The sequence below is a fragment of the Pseudophryne corroboree genome, unplaced genomic scaffold, assembly GCF_028390025.1.
Source record: "Pseudophryne corroboree isolate aPseCor3 unplaced genomic scaffold, aPseCor3.hap2 scaffold_253, whole genome shotgun sequence".
NCBI classification, from domain to species: domain Eukaryota; kingdom Metazoa; phylum Chordata; class Amphibia; order Anura; family Myobatrachidae; genus Pseudophryne; species Pseudophryne corroboree.
In genome coordinates, this window is record NW_026969189.1 from 424,124 (window position 1) to 436,870 (window position 12,747).

General features: G+C 48.3%; 15 non-coding genes across 15 annotated transcripts; 5 read left to right on the forward strand and 10 right to left on the reverse strand.

The window, feature by feature from the left end:
• Positions 1 to 76: 76 nt before the first annotated feature.
• LOC135012121 (U1 spliceosomal RNA) lies at positions 77 to 240 on the reverse strand. The gene has a single exon (XR_010211126.1). It is a non-coding gene; the product is annotated as a U1 spliceosomal RNA (small nuclear RNA).
• Positions 241 to 911: 671 nt separating this feature from the next.
• Positions 912 to 1,074, reverse strand: LOC135012402 (U1 spliceosomal RNA). The gene has a single exon (XR_010211377.1). It is a non-coding gene; the product is annotated as a U1 spliceosomal RNA (small nuclear RNA).
• A 152-nt stretch (positions 1,075 to 1,226) lies between these two features.
• On the reverse strand, positions 1,227 to 1,390 carry LOC135012164 (U1 spliceosomal RNA). The gene has a single exon (XR_010211169.1). It is a non-coding gene; the product is annotated as a U1 spliceosomal RNA (small nuclear RNA).
• Positions 1,391 to 2,061: 671 nt separating this feature from the next.
• On the reverse strand, positions 2,062 to 2,224 carry LOC135012335 (U1 spliceosomal RNA). The gene has a single exon (XR_010211338.1). It is a non-coding gene; the product is annotated as a U1 spliceosomal RNA (small nuclear RNA).
• A 144-nt stretch (positions 2,225 to 2,368) lies between these two features.
• On the forward strand, positions 2,369 to 2,484 carry LOC135012460 (U5 spliceosomal RNA). The gene has a single exon (XR_010211411.1). It is a non-coding gene; the product is annotated as a U5 spliceosomal RNA (small nuclear RNA).
• Positions 2,485 to 2,754: 270 nt separating this feature from the next.
• LOC135012465 (U5 spliceosomal RNA) lies at positions 2,755 to 2,870 on the forward strand. Its single transcript, XR_010211416.1, has one exon. It is a non-coding gene; the product is annotated as a U5 spliceosomal RNA (small nuclear RNA).
• Positions 2,871 to 3,156: 286 nt separating this feature from the next.
• LOC135012464 (U5 spliceosomal RNA) lies at positions 3,157 to 3,272 on the forward strand. Its single transcript, XR_010211415.1, has one exon. It is a non-coding gene; the product is annotated as a U5 spliceosomal RNA (small nuclear RNA).
• Positions 3,273 to 3,546: 274 nt separating this feature from the next.
• On the forward strand, positions 3,547 to 3,662 carry LOC135012469 (U5 spliceosomal RNA). The gene has a single exon (XR_010211420.1). It is a non-coding gene; the product is annotated as a U5 spliceosomal RNA (small nuclear RNA).
• A 275-nt stretch (positions 3,663 to 3,937) lies between these two features.
• Positions 3,938 to 4,053, forward strand: LOC135012481 (U5 spliceosomal RNA). Its single transcript, XR_010211431.1, has one exon. It is a non-coding gene; the product is annotated as a U5 spliceosomal RNA (small nuclear RNA).
• A 4,975-nt stretch (positions 4,054 to 9,028) lies between these two features.
• LOC135012445 (U1 spliceosomal RNA) lies at positions 9,029 to 9,192 on the reverse strand. Its single transcript, XR_010211403.1, has one exon. It is a non-coding gene; the product is annotated as a U1 spliceosomal RNA (small nuclear RNA).
• A 151-nt stretch (positions 9,193 to 9,343) lies between these two features.
• LOC135012215 (U1 spliceosomal RNA) lies at positions 9,344 to 9,507 on the reverse strand. Its single transcript, XR_010211220.1, has one exon. It is a non-coding gene; the product is annotated as a U1 spliceosomal RNA (small nuclear RNA).
• A 664-nt stretch (positions 9,508 to 10,171) lies between these two features.
• Positions 10,172 to 10,335, reverse strand: LOC135012356 (U1 spliceosomal RNA). Its single transcript, XR_010211354.1, has one exon. It is a non-coding gene; the product is annotated as a U1 spliceosomal RNA (small nuclear RNA).
• Positions 10,336 to 10,487: 152 nt separating this feature from the next.
• Positions 10,488 to 10,651, reverse strand: LOC135012181 (U1 spliceosomal RNA). Its single transcript, XR_010211186.1, has one exon. It is a non-coding gene; the product is annotated as a U1 spliceosomal RNA (small nuclear RNA).
• A 671-nt stretch (positions 10,652 to 11,322) lies between these two features.
• Positions 11,323 to 11,485, reverse strand: LOC135012343 (U1 spliceosomal RNA). Its single transcript, XR_010211345.1, has one exon. It is a non-coding gene; the product is annotated as a U1 spliceosomal RNA (small nuclear RNA).
• A 152-nt stretch (positions 11,486 to 11,637) lies between these two features.
• On the reverse strand, positions 11,638 to 11,801 carry LOC135012172 (U1 spliceosomal RNA). Its single transcript, XR_010211177.1, has one exon. It is a non-coding gene; the product is annotated as a U1 spliceosomal RNA (small nuclear RNA).
• Between the last annotated feature and the right edge of the window lie 946 nt (positions 11,802 to 12,747).

Genomic DNA, 12,747 nt, shown 5'->3' on the forward strand with positions numbered 1-12,747 from the left:
CAAGGGAACTCTCGAAAGAAGAACAAGGCTAGAGGAAGAACTGAAACAAAGAAATCTGACTTTTACCAGAGCTGACCAGAGGAAAGCACAAACACAGTCCCCCACTACCACAAATAATGCAGTTGAGTTTCCCACATTTGGGGAAATCACAGGGGTCAGCATACCCAGAATGCAATGAATGAACCTCACCCTGGGAGAACAATCTTCAAGACCATGGTCTCTCCTATGCAAAATAAGTATGATTTGGGATAGGGCTGGGGAGGGCCGCTGCTCAGGCACATCTCTGTCAAGTAAAGGAGATTCAACTGAGGCAGCACAAGGGAACTCTCATCTGGGGACAACAACTGCAGGGAGAACACATATTTTCAGATGAACATGGGAGGGCAGAAGGCTGCCTAATACTGAAGCACCCCCAAACAACAAACCAAATGCTACAACTAGTGCAAGCATTCCTGGGGGAAGGCCTGCAGCAGATGGATTTGCATATGGTGATGCCATCCAAGCAGTGGGTCAAAGTTGGCTTCAACCCTCGTCTGCATATGAAAAGAGAAAAGGGGCGTGCAGGGCATGGCGTCCTTTTGCGGCGCTTGGATGACCCCTAGTTAGCATTACACACCTCCACCCTCCTTCGGTGTGGGGCTCATGTTGGCTATGCCCCAGCCCCTGAAGCATTCAAGCTGATTTCTTGCAGCAGCTGGGCACTGTAACTGCTCCAGAGCTGCTCTGTAAGGCAAGTAAAAGGGTGTGGGCCCTGCAGCACTACCTGTAGTTTGCATTGTGCGTTGGAAGGCACGAAGTAAGCAGACGGGAGAAGTCAGGATAGTGCGCAAGGGCATAGAAGGGAGCGGCTCAAGAAAAGAGAAGTGGAAACAGACAGCAAACTAGGCTGGAGATAGACCTGAGACAAAGAGATCTGAATTATACGAGAGCCGACCAAGGGAAACACAAATTATGCAGTCAAGTTTCCCACATTTGGGGAAATCACAGGGGCAGCACAACCAGAGTGCAATGGGTGAGCCTTGCCCTGGGAGAAGCACCTTCATGATCATAGTATCTCACCTGGCAGGTAAGTAGGAGTTGGGCTAGAGCTGGGGAGGGTCGCTGCTCGGGCACCCCCCTGTCAAGTGAAAGAGATCCAACTGAGGCAGCACAAGGGAACTCTCGAAAGAAGAACAAGGCTAGAGGAAGATCTGAGATAAAGAAATCTGATTTTTACCAGAGCTGACCAGAGGAAAGCACAAACACAGTCCCCCACTACCACAAATAATGCAGTCGAGTTTCCCACATTTGGGGAAATCACAGGGGTCAGCATACCCAGAATGCAATGAATGAACCTCACCCTGGGAGAACAATCTTCATGACCATGGTATCGCCTATGCAAAATAAGTATGATTTGGGATAGGGCTGGGGAGGGCCGCTGCTCAGGCACATCTCTGTCAAGTAAAGGAGATTCAACTGAGGCAGCACAAGGGAACTCTCATCTGGGGACAACAACTGCAGGGAGAACATATATTTTCAGATGAACATGGGAGGGCAGAAGGCTGCCTAATACTGAAGCACCCCCAAACAACAAACCAAATGCAACAACTAGTGCAAGCATTCCTGGGGGAAGGCCTGCAGCAGATGGATTTGCATATGGTGATGTCATCCAAACAGTGGGTCAAAGTTGGCTTCAACCCTCGTCTGCATATGAAAAGAGACAAGGGGCGTGCAGGGCATGGCGGCCTTTTGCGGCGCTTGGATGACCCCTAGTTCGCATTACACACCTCCACCCTCCTTCGGTGTGGGGCTCATGTTGGCTATTCCCCAGCCCCTGAAGCATTCAAGCTGATTTCTTGCAGCAGCTGGGCACTGTAACTGCTCCAGAGACGCTCTGTAAGGCAAGTAAAAGGGTGTGGGTCCTGCAGCACTACCTGTAGTTTGCATTGTGCGTTGGAAGGCACAAAGTAAGCAGACGGGAGAAGTCAGGATAGTGCGCAAGGGCATAGAAGGGAGCGGCTCAAGAAAAGAGAAGTAGAAACAGACAGCAAACTAGGCTGGAGAGAGACCTGAGACAAAGAGATCTGAATTATACGAGAGCCGACCAGGGGAAACACAAATTATGCAGTCAAGTTTCCCACATTTGGGGAAATCGCAGAAGCAGCACACCCAGAGTGCAATGGGTGAGCCTTGCCCTGGGAGAAGCACCTTCATGATCATAGTATCTCACCTGGCAGGTAAGTAGGAGTTGGGCTAGAGCTGGGTAGGGTCGCTGCTCGAGCATCCCCCTGTCAAGTAAAGGAGATTCAACTGAGGCAGCACAAGGGAACTCTCATCTGGGGACAACAACTGCAGGGAGAACACATATTTTCAGATAAAAATCTTGGTCATGCTCTGGTTTCTCTTCAGAACGAACAAATCTTTCGCCTTTTACTAAAGATTTCCGTGGAGAGGAGCAAAACCGAGTTTTATCTCAATTTTTGCATGCCCCATCTTTTTGGGGTTTCTTTTATCGGTTTAAAGATAGAATGAGTGTGCTTTAATGTAAGCTCATTTGCATAGAAATGACAGTAAATGTTTGTTTCTTTTCAAACAGAACTTTCTTGACCATGCTACTTGCTTGAAAGATCTGGGAGCACATGGAATACCGTACAAACCATGCTTATAGCAAGGAGAAGACAGGTGAGAAATCTGCTTTCTTTCAAATTGGGCGCTCACTTTGATCTGAATGAGGACTGCTGGCACGGCACTCAGGCGACAGGTGGAATCTTGGTCATGCTCTGGTTTCTCTTCAGAACGAACAAATCTTTCGCCTTTTACTAAAGATTTCCGTGGAGAGGAGCAAAACTGAGTTTTATCTCAATTTTTGCATGTCCCATATTATTGGGGTTTCTTTTATCGGATTAAAGACAGAACGAGTGTGCTTTCTTGTTAGCTTTAATGTAAGTATATTTGCATAACAATGACAATAAATGTCTGTTTCTTTTCAAGCAGAACTTTCTTGACCATACTAATTGCTTGAAAGATCTGGGAGCACATGGAAAAGAGTACAAACCATGCTTATAGCAAGGGGAAGCCTGGTGAGAAATCTGCTTTCTTTCTTTCAAATTGGGTGCTCACTTTGAGCTGAATGAGGACTGCTGGCATGGCACTCAGGCGACAGGTGGAATCTTGGTCATGCTCTGGTTTCTCTTCAGAACGAACAAATCTTTCGCCTTTTACTAAAGATTTCCGTGGAGAGGAGCAAAACTGAGTTTTATCTCAATTTTTGCATGCCCCGTCTTATTGGGGTTTCTTTTATCAGTTTAAAGATAGAACGAGTGTGCTTTAATGTAAGCTCATTTGCGTAGAAATGACAGTAAATGTTTGTTTCTTTTCAAACAGAACTTTCTTGACTATACTAATTGCTTGAAAGATCTGGGAGCACATGGAAAAGAGTACAAACCATGTTTATAGCAAGGGGAAGCCTGGTGAGAAATCTGCTTTCTTTCTTTCAAATTGGGTGCTCACTTTGAGCTGAATGAGGACTGCTGGCATGGCACTCAGGCGACAGGTAGAATCTTGGTCATGCTGTGGTTTCTCTTCAGAACGAACAAATCTTTCGCCTTTTACTAAAGATTTCCGTGGAGAGGAGCAAAACTGAGTTTTATCTCAATTTTTGCATGCCCCATCTTATTGGGGTTTTATTTTATTGGTTTAAAGATAGAACGAGTGTGCTTTAATGTAAGCTCATTTGCATAGAAATTACAGTAAATGTTTGTTTCTTTTCAAACAGAACTTTCTTGACCACACTAATTGTTTGAAAGATCTGGGAGCACATGGAAAAGAGTACAAACCATGTTTATAGCAAGGGGAAGCCTGGTGAGAAATCTGCTTTCTTTCATTCAAATTGGGTGCTCACTTTGAGCTGAATGAGAACTGCTGGCATGGCACTCAGGCGACAGGTGGAATCTTGGTCATGCTCTGGTTTCTCTTCAGAACTAACAAATATTTCGCCTTTTATTAAAGATTTCCGTGGAGAGGAGCAAAACTGAGTTTTATCTCAATTTTTGCATGCCCCATATTATTGGGGTTTCTTTTATCAGTTTAAAGACAGAACGAGTGTGCTTTCTTGTTAGCTTTAATGTAAGTTTATTTGCATAACAATGACAGTAAATGTTTGTTTCTTTTCAAACAGAACTTTCTTGACCATGCTACTTGCTTGAAAGATCTGGGAGCACATGGAAAACAGTACAAACCATGCAGTATCACAAGAGCCTTTATTTGATCTTTCATGAAGATAGAGCAGAATTGAGGACACGTCAACAATTTCTGCCGAAGGTGGTTCATCTTTCCACATGGTGCCTTTGGCCACTGACACCTTCGTTGAGTCAAAGTCTCTGGCTGTGGTCAGAACTTTGAAAATTTATGTCACCAGAACGGTTCAGATTAGGAAAACAGAGGCTCTGTTTGTCCTGTATGCTCCCAACATGATTGGGTGTCCTGCTTCCATGCAGACCATTATGCGCTGGATCTGTGGTAAGATTCAGCATGCTCATTCCACGGCAGGATTGCCGTTACTGAATTAGGTGAAGACCCATTCTACTAGAAAGGTGGGTTCATCCTGGGCAGCTGGTCGGGGAGTCTCGGCATTGCAACTTTGCCGAGCAGCTATTTAGTAAACACTTTTGCTAAGTTTTACAAGTTTGATACCTTGGCTGATGATAACCTCAAGTTGGGTCATTCGGTGCTGCAGAGTCGTACGCACTCTCCCACCCGTTCAAGAGCTTTGGTATAACCCCATGGTTCTTAATGTGACCCCAGCATCCTCTAGGTCGTATGAGAAAATAGGATTTTAATACCTACCGGTAAATCCTTTTCTCTTAGTACGTAGAGGATGCTGGGCACCCGTCCCAGTCCATACTGTGTCTGCAGTTATTACTTGTGGTTATACACATGTTGTGTTACGGTTCTGGTCAGCTTTTTGCTGCAATTGTTCATGCCGTTGGCTTGTGTTCTGTTGAATGCCACGTTCTGCGGCATGCTTAAGGTGTGAGCTGGTAAGATGCTCACCTTAGTTTAACTATAAATCCTTTCCTCGAAATGTCCGTCTCCCTGGGCACAGTTCCTATAACTGGAGTCTGGAGGAGGGGCATAGAGGGAGGAGCCAGTTCACACCCTTTGAAAGTCTTAAAGTGCCCATGTCTCTTGCGGATCCCGTCTATACCCCATGGTTCTTAATGTGACCCCAGCATCCTCTACGGACTAAGAGAAAAGGATGCCCTTGTGTACTATCCTGACTTCTCCTCCCGTCTGCTTACTTTGTGCCTTCCAACGCACAATGCGAACTACAGGTGGTGCTGCAGGGCCCACACCCTTTTACTTGCCTTACAGAGCAGCTCTGGAGCTGTTACAGTGCCCAGCTGCTGCAAGAAATCAGCTTGAATGCTTCAGGGGATGGGGCATGGCCAACATGAGCCCCACACCAAAGGAGGGTGGGGGTGTTTAATGCGAACAAGGGGTCATCCAAGCACTGCAAAAGGCCGCCATGCCCTGCATGCCCCTTTTCTCTATGGAATCCGAATCTCGCAAGAATCCGACAGCGGGATGATGACATTTTCCCTTGTTCAGGTTTTCCGAGTCAGGCGGGAACAACCGAGCCTGCCTCGGACCAGTGTAAACCACGTGGAGTTCGTGGGGAATTCGGTTCTCGGAGAACCGAACCCGCTCCTCTCTACCTTATACCCATCATTTTTTTTATTTTCAATCTAAGCCCCTGCAGTTTTCTGTAAGCATCTGCTTCGCTATGATGATCAACAAGTCACAAGGGCAAACACTCAGGGTGTGAGGCGTAGATCTTAGGACCAGCTGCTACAAGCATGGCAGAGGTGTCACTATCACTGGTGACACCCAGAGAGGTGGCGAGGGAGATTGTAATGCAGTGCGCGCAGATAAGCAGCGCAATGGTAAAAAGGAGGCATGGTTTCATAGGTAGGGGCGTGGCCTGGTGGCCAGAATCTACATTTTGTTGCTCCGGGTGTCCCGGGGGTTGGGGGCTGCACCCGGGGACTAGTGTGTGAGAGGTGCTGGCTCCTGCATAGTGACAGGGCATGGCCACCCAGCATGACGCCTCCCTTCTTGACCATGCTGTAATTGCAGTCGCACTGCAGTTCAGCGTGATCATAAAAAATGGTGTAGGCTCCTGCTGGTGCAGACTGTATGTGCGCGCAGGAAGCCGCCACCATTTTTGTGATCACAGCGGCTGAATGTGATGTCATACAGCCGCTGTGACCACGCCCCCTGTGTCTCCTCCGTTGCAGACCCCATTTTGAAGCCTTGCCCCCGCACCGCTCCATCCCTGACTTGGAAATGGAGTGTTGCTGACCCACCTCTCCCCCCCTTCCCCGCCCCGATTGACAGGCAGAGGCGATCACATTCTCTGCGGGGTGCCGCAGAAAATGCAGGCACATGCGTATGCTCTTAGCAATTTTTGCAGTTGGATCGCTTATTGTGATTGCAATCCAACCTGAATCAGGCCCTATTACCTATCACAATGCGCTGCGGGCAGTACAAAATTGGGTTAATATAGGAGAAAAACCCCCAGACCTGTGCTCCTTAACTGTACCTGGTGGCTAGTGGAGCGGCTGCCCAGTAATCAGTGTCCACCGCAGTGCGCACACGGCCCACCCCCTACGGCCTCGCTCCCCTTCATCAGCGGCCTCGTGATCCGGAAGGGTGGTGTGTGTGTGACTGACCTTAGGATGAAACCGGAGCCTCCGCTGCAGTGACCCAGCAACCAGGGCACGGGAGTATACAGCGCCGCTGGGAGTGATGAAGCTGCAGTAAAGATGTCTATTAGACCTAGCCTGCTGCAGCCCTTGTAGATTCTCATAAAACAAGTTCTTCTTTTCTTGTCAAAATTAATAGCTAAGAATAGGCTGCCTGAGGCAGGCCCCTGTTAATTGGCCTGCTACTGAAGGCACCAACTACAAACTGAGCTCCCTGTTCATGGAAGCGGGGTTATAGAGGAGAATGCACTGAGCTTCTTGGGAACAGTCAAAAGCTTTGAGCCGGTTGGTGCCTCAGATCAAGATCCTACTCTACACCCCAATGTGAATCCTTGTGGAGTCCAGTGTACCCCACAGAAGAAATGAATGTGTCACACCCATTGGCAGCAACCTTAGAATAGCTGCTGACGGGCACAATTGAGAAAGGAAGGGGGGGGGACATTTGAATCCAGCACATAGATGCAATTCAAATATGTAATTTGTACCTTCCTATTTTAAAATATAATGGATGAACCTCACCCTGTGAGAACAATCTTCATGATCAAGAGATCTAATATGTAAAATAAGTATGAGTTGGGATAGGGCTGGGGAGGGTGGCAGCTCGGGCAGCCCCTCCCCCGTCAAGTTAAGGAGATTCAACTGAGGAAGCACAAGGGAACTCTCGTCTGGGGACAACAACTGCAGGGAGACCACATCTTTTCAGATGAACATGGGAGGGCGGAAGGCTGCCTAATACTGAAGCACCATCAAATATCAAACCATATCCAACAACTAGTACAAGCATTCCTGGGGGAAGGTCTGCAGCAGAAGGATTTGCATACGGTGATGTCATCCAAGCAGTGGGCCAAAGTTGGCTGGAACCCTCATCTGCATATAAAAAGAGAAAAGGGGCATGCAGGGCATGGCGGCCTTTTGCAGTGCTTGGATGACCCCTAGTTCGCATTAAACACCCCCACCCTCCTTTGGTGTGGGGCTCATGTTGGCCATGCCCCATCCCCTGAAGCATTCATGCTGATTCGGATTCCATAGAGAAAAGGGGCATGCAGGGCATGGCGGCCTTTTGCAGTGCTTGGATGACCCCTAGTTTGCATTAAACACCCCCACCCTCTTTGGTGTGGGGCTCATGTTGGCCATGCCCCATCCCCTGAAGCATTCAAGCTGATTTCTTGCAGCAGCTGGGCACTGTAACATATAAAGAGCTGCGCGTTGCTGCCATTTTTACTCGTGCATTGAAGAGAGAGCGGAGAGGACGTGGCTATGTTCTCTCAGTGGAAATCTCAATATCAGTGCTCAGTATCAGTGGTTACTTATTGCTGCTCAGTAATACTAGTAGTGTGTCTCTCCTGCTCAGTGTCAGTTCTCAGTAGTATCCTCATCAGTGCTCAGTATCACTGCTCATTGTCTTGTGCTGCATTGTGGTGCTCAGCATACTACAGTACATTACTAATAGTCCAGTGCTGCATCTTGCTGCTCAGTGTCAGTTCTAGTATCCTCATCAGTGCTCACTATCACTGCTCATTGCATTGTGGTGTTCTGTATACTACAGTAACATAGTAATATAGTATATATAGAGGAGCGGGTTCGGTTCTCCGAGAACCGAATTCCCGACGAACTCCACGTGGTTTACACTGGTCCGAGGCAGGCTCGGTTGTTCCCGCCTGACTCGGAAAACCTGAACAAGGGAAAATGTCATCATCCCGCTGTCGGATTCTCGCGAGATTCGGATTCCATATAAAGAGCTGCGCGTTGCCGCCATTTTTACTCGTGCATTGAAGAGAGAGCGGAGAGGACGTGGCTATGTTCTCTCAGTGGAAATCTCAATATCAGTGCCCAGTATCAGTGGTTACTTATTGCTGCTCAGTAATACTAGTAGTGTGTCTCTCCTGCTCAGTGTCAGTTCTCTGTAGTATCCTCATCAGTGCTCAGTATCACTGCTCATTGTCTTGTGCTGCATTGTGGTGCTCAGCATACAACAGTACATTACTAATAGTCCAGTGCTGCATCTTGCTGCTCATGTTGGCTATGCCCCAGCCCCTGAAGCATTCAAGCTGATTTCTTGCAGCAGCTGGGCACTGTAACAGCTCCAGAGCTGCTCTGTAAGGCAAGTAAAAGGGTGTTGGCCCTGCAGCACTACCTGTAGTTTGCATTGTGCGTTGGAAGGCACAAAGTAAGCAGACAGGAGAAGTCAGGAAAGTGCACAAGGGCATAGAAGGCAGGGGCTCAAGAAAAGAGAAGTGGAAACAGACAGCAAACTAGGCTGGAGAGAGACCTGAGACAAAGAGATCTGAATTATACGAGTAGCCGACCAGTGGAAACACAAATTATGCAGTCAAGTGTCCCACATTTGGGGAAATCGTAGGAGCAGCACACCCAGAGTGCAATGGGTGAGCCTTGCCCTGGTAGAAGCACCTTCCTGATCATAGTATCTCACTTGGCAGGTAAGTAGGAGTTGGGCTTGAGCTGGGGAGGGTCGCTGCTCGGATACCCCCCTGTCAAGTGAAGGAGATCCAACTGAGGCAGCACAAGGAAACTCTCGAAAAAAAACAAGGCTAGAGGAAGATCTGAGACAAAGAAATCTGACTTTTACCAGAGCTGACCAGAGGAAAGCACAAACACAGTCCCCCACTACCACAAATAATGCAGTCGAGTTTCCCACATTTGGGGAAATCACAGGGGTCAGCATACCCAGAATGCAATGAATGAACCTCACCCTGGGAGAACAATCTTCATGACCATGGTATCTCCTATGCAAAATAAGTATGATTTGGGATAGGGCTGGGGAGGGCCGCTGCTCAGGCACATCTCTGTCAAGTAAAGGAGATTCAACTGAGGCAGCACAAGGGAACTCTCATCTGGGGACAACAACTGCAGGGAGAACACATATTTTCAGATGAACATGGGAGAGCAGAAGGCTGCCTAATGCACCCCAAACAACAAACCAAATGCAACAACTAGTACAAGCATTCCTGGGGGAAGGTCTGCAGAAGACGGATTTGCATACGGTGATGTCATCCAAGCAGTGGGCCAAAGTTGGCTGGAACCCTCATCTGCATATGAAAAGAGAAAAGGGGTATGCAGGGCATGGCGGCCTTTTGCGGCGCTTGGATGACCCTTAGTTCGCATTAAACACCTCCACCCTCCGTCGGTGTGGGGCTCATGTTGGCTATGCCCCAGCCCCTGAAGCATTCAAGCTGATTTCTTGCAGCAGCTGGGCACTGTAACAGCTCCAGAGCTGCTCTGAAAGGCAAGTAAAAGGGTGTGGGCCCTGCAGCACTACCTGTAGTTTGCATTGTGCGTTGGAAGGCACAAAGTAAGCAGACAGGAGAAGTCAGGAGAGTGCACAAGGGCATAGAAGGCAGCGGCTCAAGAAAAGAGAAGTGGAAACAGACAGCAAACTAGGCTGGAGAGAGACCTGAGACAAAGAGATCTGAATTATACGAGTAGCCGACTAGAGGAAACACAAATTATGCAGTCAAGTGTCCCACATTTGGGGAAATCGTAGGAGCAGCACACCCAGAGTGCAATGGGTGAGCCTTGCCCTGGGAGAAGCACCTTCATGATCATAGTATCTCACCTGGCAGGTAAGTAGGAGTTGGGCTAGAGATGGGGAGGGTCGCTGCTCGGGCACCCCCCTGTCAAGTGAAGGAGATCCAACTGAGGCAGCACAAGGAAACTCTCGAAAAAAGAACAAGGCTAGAGGAAGATCTGAGACAAAGAAATCTGTCTTTTACCAGAGCTGACCAGAGGAAAGCACAAACACAGTCCCCCACTACCACAATTAATGCAGTCGAGTTTCCCACATTTGGGGAAATCACAGGGGTCAGCATACCCAGAATGCAATGAATGAACCTCACCCTGGGAGAACAATCTTCATGACCATGGAAACTCCTATGCAAAATAAGTATGATTTGGGATAGGGCTGGGGAGGGCCGCTGCTCAGGCACATCTCTGTCAAGTAAAGGAGATTCAACTGAGGCAGCACAAGGGAACTCTCATCTGGGGACAACAACTGCAGGGAGAACACATATTTTCAGATGAACATGGGAGGGCAGAAGGCTGCCTAATACTGAAGCACCCCCAAACAACAAACCAAATGTAACAACTAGTAAAAGCATTCCTGGGAGAAGGTCTGCAGAAGACGGATTTGCATACGGTGATGTCATCCAAGCAGTGGGCCAAAGTTGGCTGGAACCCTCATCTGCATATGAAAAGAGAAAAGGGTTATGCAGGGCATGGCGGCCTTTTGCGGTGCTTGGATGACCCCTAGTTCGCATTAAATACCTCCACCCTCCTTCGGTGTGGGGCTCATGTTGGCTATGCCCCAGCCCCTGAAGCATTCAAGCTGATTTCTTGCAGCAGCTGGGCACTGTAACAGCTCCAGAGCTGCTCTGTACGGCAAGTAAAAGGGTGTGGGCCCTGCAGCACTACCTGTAGTTCGCATTGTGCGTTGGAAGGCACAAAGTAAGCAGACGGGAGAAGTCAGGATAGTGCGCAAGGGCATAGAAGGGAGCGGCTCAAGAAAACAGAAGTGGAAACAGACAGCAAACTAGGCTGGAGAGAGACCTGAGACAAAGAGATCTGAATTATACGAGAGCCGACCAGGGGAAACACAAATTATGCAGTCAAGTTTCCCACATTTGGGGAAATCGCAGGAGCAGCACACCCAGAGTGCAATGGGTGAGCCTTGCCCTGGGAGAAGCACCTTCATGATCATAGTATCTCACCTGGCAGGTATGTAGGAGTTGGGCTAGAGCTGGGGAGGGTCGCTGCTCGGGTACCCCCCTGTCAAGTGAAGGAGATCAAACTGAGGCAGCACAATGGAACTCTCGAAAGAAGAACAAGGCTAGAGGAAGATCTGAGACAAAGAAATCTGACTTTTACCAGAGCTGACAAGAGGAAAACACAAACACAGTGCCCCACTACCACAAATAATGCAGTTGAGTTTCCCACATTTGGGGAAATCACAGGGGTCAGCATACCCAGAATGCAATGAATGAACCTCACCCTGGGAGAACAATCTTTATGACCATGGTATCTCCTATGCAAAATAAGTATGATTTGAGATAGGGCTGGGGAGGGCCGCTGCTCAGGCACATCTCTGTCAAGTAAAGGAGATTCAACTGAGGCAGCACAAGGGAACTCTCATCTGGGGACAACAACTGCCGGGAGAACACATATTTTCAGATGAACATGGGAGGGCAGAAGGCTGCCTAATACTGAAGCACGCCCAAACAACAAACCAAATGCAACAACTAGTACAAGCATTCCTGGGAGAAGGTCTGCAGAAGACGGATTTACATACGGTGATGTCATCCAAGCAGTGGGCCAAAGTTGGCTGGAACCCTCATCTGCATATGTTGAAGATACAATTTGTGAATTGCATTTAACACTATCTCCCTTTCCTGGGGAGAAGATGGTAGGGCCGATTTGAAAAACCGGCGAGGAGGCACCTCTTCGAATTTCAGCTTGTAACCCTGAGAAACAATTTCTATTGCCTAGGGATCCACCTGCGAATGAACCCAGATGTGGCTGAAAACTCGAAGACGTGCCCTCAACTGGGCGGACTCCTTTAGCGGAGCCCCAGCGTCATGCGGTGGATTTTGTAGAGGCCGGGGAGGACTTCTGTTCCTGGGAACTAGCTGTGTTGTGCAGCTTCTTCCCTCTGCCCTTACCTCTGGCAAGAAAGGACGCACCTCGTACTTTCTTGTTTCTCTGTCATCGAAAGGACTGCATTTGATAATGTGGTGCTTTCTTAGGCTGTGAGGGAATATAAGGCAAAAAATTTGATTTACCAGCTGTAGCTGTGGAGACTAGGTCCGAGAGACCTTTCCCAAACAATTCCTCACCCCTGTAAGGTAAAACCTCCATATGCCTTTTTGAGTCGGCATCACCTGTCCATTGCCGGGTCCATAGGACTCGTCTAGCAGAAATCGACATAGCGTTTATTCTAGAACCCAGTAGACTAATGTCACTTTGAGCATCTCTCATATATAGGACAGCA